Raw genomic sequence first — 5700 nt, 5'->3', positions numbered from 1 at the left:
ATAAAGGAACGACCTAGCCATGGGAGTAAATTAACAGCATAAATGCTGTCAGAATAAAGGTTGAAGGGTTTATCAATCTTATCAAGAGCCATATAGATGGCAAAGAGCTCTTTAAATTGTGGGGATTTATCAGATAGAGGTTGAAAATATATCATAGGTGGGTCATTAGGGGAGTCATATATGACCAATGCAGCCCCCTTTTTTCCTCCATCTGTAAAGGCTGTAATAGTCTCTTTTATGGGTTTGTGGCAGAAGAGTCGAGGTAGAAGCCAGTGAAACACTGGAATAGCTGACATCCATTTATCTTCAGGATAGTGATTATCAATTTGTTCTGGGAAGCCTATTAAGCTAATTGCAAAAGAGGAATGATGTTTTAGGAGCCATTGTACATCTAATAATGGGAAGGGGATAATAAGGGTATCAGGCTCTTTTCCTATAATTTGTAGAGTCCTTTGTCTTCCCTGATGGATGCAAGAGTGTCTACTTCTGTAAGAAAGCGAGGAGCACCCCCTACTGGCGTGTGAAGCCATTCTAGTACTCCATGTGGCTGATGAATTGCTCCCACCAAGGTGGGGGAGGAATTAAAAATTAAGAGTTGAACCAGTAGCTTAGGGTCATATCTGGCTAGTGATGGCTTTTGGAAGTGGTTATTAATTATTTGGAGAGCCTTTTTTGCATCTGGGTTTACATACCGTCTGGAGACTGGGTTTTTATCTCCCTTTAAGAGATGAAAGAGTGGCTGTAATTGACTTGTGGGGATGGAAAGCCACGGCCTTAGCCAATTAATATTGCCTAAAAAGCTCTGAAGGGAATTAAGGGTGAGTGGATGGGGCACATCCAGGATAGGTTTAAGGGGCCTAACAGTAGTAGGTGTTATTTCAGTCCCCAGGAAGGTAATGGGGGGGGACTGATTGTATTTTATTTGTGGCTATTACAAAACCTTTTGTTTCTAGAGTGTTTATCATAGCATCTTTTAGGTCTTCTAGAGAGTAATCTTCATCTTGCCAGACCAAGAGGTCATCCATGTAATGATAAACATGTAGGCCCTTTTTTAAAAGGGGTGCTAGTACATTTGCAACAGGCTCCTGGCATATTGTAGGGCTATTTGCCATACCCTGTGGCAGAACTTGCCATTCATATTGATCAGCTGGACCAGTATTGTTAATTTTTGGAACTGAGAGGCAAAATGTTGGCAATCATTATTGTGTAAACGGATGGAGAAAAAGCAGTCTTTTATATCTAGGACTAACAGGGGAGTATTAAGGGGGATGGCAGACACCATGGGCAGGCCTCTTGGGGTGATCCCCATATTTTCATGGCTTTGTTTATGGCTCTAAGGTCTTGTAGCAGTCTCCATGTCCCTGTATATTTCTTTATTACAAAGACTGGGGTGTTCCATGGGCTCCTAGAGGGTCTAATGTGACCCAGCTGTAACTGTTCTTCTACAAGTTGTTGTAAAATGAGTGATTTCTCCCTGGGCAATGGCCACTGTTCCACCCAGACTGGTTCCTTATAATGGCCACTGTTCCACCCAGACTGGTTCTTTGGTGATCCAGTCGAGGCAGAGAGTCTGGTAAACAACAGTGACCCTTAGAATTGGGGGTTCTTCTGTTTTGGGGACCTCATCTGATCATCTGTTTTAAGGCATTTCTCTTCAGACCCACTAGTAAGAATTACATTGAGGTCTTCCAAGATATCTCGTCCTAGGAGGTTTGTAGCAATATCTGCAATTAGGGGTCTTACTGTTCCAACCTCTCCATCAGGGTCCTCCCATTTACAGAGATTTTTAGTGATGAATGCTTGGGAGGCCCCCCCTACTCCTATTAGTTGGGGTCCTGGTATTAACTCCCAGTGTGGGGGAACCTCAGAGCTCCTTAAGATGGTTTTATCAGCCCCAGTGTCAAGGAGGCATTTGAAAGGTTTATTGTCTATTTTTATGGTTAATTTTGGATGGGCATTTTCTGTAATACTGGTTACCCATAAGGTCTGTGGCTTCCCTCTTGTTAGCGGGGCTGAGGGCTTACCCTGAAGAAGTTTAAAGGTGGCAGAGGCTTGCCATCTATGTCATTTTTAGATTTACAATCCTTTTTCCAGTGAAAGCCCTTTTTACAGTGAGGACAAAGGGTTTTAGGGGGTCGAGTGGCAGCTGAGTCATTTTGGGGGCAATTTTTTAATCCAGTGTCCAGTTTCTCCACATTTAAAGCATTTTGAGTTGGACTGGGTTGTGGCTACAAGGGCTTGGGCAAGGGAGGAGGCCTGGTACGTGGCAGTCCCAATGTCATGGGTGGCCACAATCCATTTGTCATAATGTTCATTTTTTAGTCCCTGGCATGCTTGTCTGTGCTCAGGGGTCATCCCTTCCCAGACAAGGCTGTTTAAAAGCATTGCTTTGGCTGCAGGATCTGTTATTTTTCTATCTAAACTGGCCTGCACTCTTAGTATAAAGTCTGGGAGAGCCTCAGTTGTTTTTTGTTTTAAAAAAATAATGAAGAAGTCCCTCCAGGCCCGGTGGACAAGGGGGTTAGGTGGTCCCATGCCTGTAATGCACATAAGCGGACCTGCTCAAAACAGCCAGCAGGAATCACAGCCTGATGGATTCCTGTGGAAAAGTTGCCCTGACCAAAAAGCTGGTCATAGTTCCAATCTATGGATCCAGGGGGTGGATCCTGCCCCTGCTGTGGTCTTATCTGTTGATTATGAGTGTCATTTCTTTTAGACTGCATCAGGCATTCATCTCTAAATAAAGCCTCCCATTGTACAAATAATGGACTGGGGAGGGTAGATCTACAGATATCTCTCCAGTCCTGGGGGGTTAGCAGGTTAGTATTAAATGTTTGTAGTATAGATTTTGTCCATGAAGCATGGATCCCATCCTCACGAACAGCTTGGCGCAGCTCTTTTAAGTCTGCTGCTGGGAGTGAGTACCAAGCCAGTGGGCGTTGCCTTGTTATTTGTAGGTTAACAGGAAAAGCTTCTACCGGCTGGCAACTCCCACTATCCCTAAGATTACACAGCTGCTCTATGGCTGTAGGGCATGGCTGGGATGGCGCCACAGGCGGTGGCAGCCGAGGTGCAGGGGGAGGGGGATTTATCTGGGGATCTTTGGGAGTTCTTGAAGTCTGGGCGTTAATATCTGGGCTTGTTAAATCAGCAAGAGGGGGGTAAGAGTTATTTTTGTTGATGGGTGGGTTTTGTCTGACTTGGCCACATTTTATTTTTGGGGCTGTTGAAAGTAGCTATTATAAGACCTTTTGTCTCTAGAGTGTTTATCATAGCATATTTTAGGTCTTTTGTATTGTTTGAACTCTCCCCTTTATTATTTTCTGGTGCTTGTAGGCTTTCTTCAATCTTAGGTGGGTTTCCTAAGCATTGTTGGATGGCTGCTATTATGGGGAGAAAGGAAAGGGGAAAATTGTGCCTTTCCTGAATTTCTTTTTTACGAGCCAGATATGCAATGTTAGTCCAGACCCCTGGATCAGAAATGTCTGCTGACAGGATCCAGGGTGCAAATTGATATACTTCATTCCAAAATTTTAAGCTTTCTTTTTGGAAAATCTTAAGTCCTCTTGATTTAAGCAGGGTTTTAAGGGAGTGAATTTGGCTTTTTTCTGGCGTGATGCTGAATTACCCATTATAAAAGGAAGATAGTGTTGGCTAGCATTTAATGTTTCTGTAGCAGTCTGACACCAGGGGATTGGAATGCTCTGACAGGCACAAGCCTAGCTGCAGACTTAAGGTCTACAGAAAAAAAAAAAAAAATGGCCTTTTTAAATCTTTTGTTTGTTTGGCGAGAGCCACCTTGAACTTCAAGTACTCCGCAGGGGCTAGTTAATTTAAATTCTCACCTAACTGGTTTTAGCTGTGGTTTGAGTACCCTGGGGACAAGATAACAAAACCAATTAGGGAAGTTTATTTTAGAAGCTGACTTTAAGGCTTACGTGAAGATCTCTTATAACTTTGGGATTTTTCTAGCAGTGTTGAGATAGAAAAGTAGGGTGAAGTGCTGGTTTCTAAGGAAATGTGCCTGAGATCAAAATCTCAGGTGATTTCACTGAGCCCCCAGCACCAGCCTTCCCACAGATTTAAGAAACTGGCAACCATCCTAAGGACTCTTAAGTGGTTGCTGCATCACCAGGTTTTTGTATTAGAAAGATGTATAGACAGAAGGTCTTTTGTCTACACCTGTGCAGGCAGGTGGGGTCCGTTAGGGGGCAAAGAGGCCTTCAGCTGACGTCAAGGAGTAGCCCTGATCAGAAAGCTTCAGTTGCCTCCTTGTCTTTAATGGTCCCACGCGAAGACTTTAGACTGAAAACAAAAGGAGGAAAATAGAACAGACTACCAGGCCCCAAGGGTGGGGTGGCTTGGAGGCACAGCTGCCTTTTAGTCTCCTGATGGGAGACGAAGGAAAAAGCGAGATTTCTGATGCCCTTCTGATGGAATGGGATACTCACGAATTCTGCGTTTCAGGGGGCACCAGCTGCTGGCTGGCATGGAGTTCAGAGGCTCTCACGTTGGGCACCAGCTGTGGGCTATGGCACAGCGGGTTGCACGCTGCTATGCCAGCTGTTGGCTGGAGTGCGTGGGCTTCGCGTGTAGCATTGCTGTGTGGGTCCCTGGCTCTCCGCGGCTACCGAGCACTGGCAACTCTGTGGGTCGCTGTCAGCTACCAGACGGGTTCCATTCCAAGCTGCCAGATGCTCCCTCTGTGTACGCGATCCATCGGCCACCAGATCACGAGGGGAGGTGCAGGAATGGCGAAAGCAAGATCATCGCGATTGGTTGTTGATGGAAGAACAGCCCCCTTCGGGAGACAAGTTCAGTGATACAGCTCAGCTCCAGACAAGTGATACAGCTCCGCTTTATTGGGGTGAAAACAGGATATTTATAGTGTGGAAGCAGTAGCAAAAGCCTCAGTTGATAGGTGCTTTGTAGGATGCCCCATTTACATGTGGCAGTGGGCTTCTATCAGGCTGTCAGACAATGCCTGATTAAAACCTGGTAGTTTTTGTGCCAGAGGTCATGTATCTGTGATGGCCACTTCAAAGTGAGTCAGGAAGAGAGTAGGAAGGCGCCCTGCTGGAAAGGGGAGTCTCTGCATAAGAACGCCAAGCCAGCTTGCAGCTATCCAGACATGGAGAGACTGCGACCCTAAACAGCATGGGTCCCCAACAATTCTAAGTTCTTTCCTTCTCACAATAACTTCTTATGACAAAAATGTGGTCATATTATTGAAGCTGTCTTCCCAGGAGGTTGGAAAGAAAACTTTCTCAGTCTGTGCCTCCCATCTCACGGTAGTTCCCATCTACTACAGCACCATAATCTTTGCTTATGTCTGTCTTCCAGGCAAGTACAACATCACCATTGGCAAAGTTGTCTCAGTGTTCCACTGTCTGGTCACCTGTTAATAAACCCTCTCATATACACCCTGAGAGAAAAAGACAGTGATGAAAGCTTTCCAGAAATTTCTAGCATAAAACAAATTGCTCTTGAACAGAAGCATGCATGAATTTTTAGCTCAAAAAGAATAATCAATTTATAAAATGAATATTCTCAAACATCATTTGATAATGGTATGTTAAGTAGAACTATATGTTATAACCTTTCTGTCCACTTTATATTTTTCTCTGAATTCCAGTGAAATTTTACTTGCTAATGACTCTGTTTATGTTTTCTACAATGGCACAGTGATAAAAAGATAAA

The 5700-nt window shown here is 44.4% G+C and overlaps 1 pseudogene; it reads left to right on the top strand.

The window, feature by feature from the left end:
* LOC103750379 overlaps positions 1-5474 on the top strand; it is a 9115-nt pseudogene extending 3641 nt beyond the window's left edge.
* The last annotated feature ends 226 nt before the right edge of the window (positions 5475-5700 follow it).

The sequence above is a fragment of the Nannospalax galili genome, unplaced genomic scaffold, assembly GCF_000622305.1.
Source record: "Nannospalax galili isolate Female #2095 unplaced genomic scaffold, S.galili_v1.0 scaffold627, whole genome shotgun sequence".
NCBI lineage: Eukaryota > Metazoa > Chordata > Mammalia > Rodentia > Spalacidae > Nannospalax > Nannospalax galili.
Note: the sequence above shows the minus strand (reverse complement) of the source record. Positions and strands in the feature narration are given on the sequence as shown.